Here is a 525-nt window from a genome sequence, read left to right on the forward strand (position 1 = left end):
TTCTAAGAGATCTTATTTAGATTTCGAAAACAGTAATGAGAGGGTGAATTATTTAGGTGTTATTTTTTGAAAACTAGTTTCTTTATTTGCGTGAAAAACATCTACATCATTAATGATATTTATGTGCCCCATGGTACACCGTGTGATGTCCCATTATATGTATGTCTGTATTTATGCGTCTGCCCCACGTCTGCCAAAGCTGCAGTCAATCTGCCCCAAAAGAAAAATCAAAGGAGCTATGAGAATTTAAAAAGATTGTGTTTAGATTCAGTGATTTATTTTTTCTTCAATATTTCTAACTTGTGCAATCTTATATTTACACAGATTTTGATAGTCATGAGTCAAGAAGGACCTTCAAGAAGAAACAAAGTTACCAAAAAAAGGACATATGCTAAACCTGGAACATTATCATCCTTGGTACAACAAAGACGATCATTTTTGACAACACAAGAAACTCTTCAGGCTGTGCGGTCAGAGAAAAAGCACTTGCTAAAGTTAATTGAGAAAGAACAACCAATTGCAAAA

Source organism: Solanum tuberosum, unplaced genomic scaffold (genome assembly GCF_000226075.1).
Source record: "Solanum tuberosum cultivar DM 1-3 516 R44 unplaced genomic scaffold, SolTub_3.0 scf00089, whole genome shotgun sequence".
NCBI classification, from domain to species: Eukaryota; Viridiplantae; Streptophyta; class Magnoliopsida; order Solanales; family Solanaceae; genus Solanum; species Solanum tuberosum.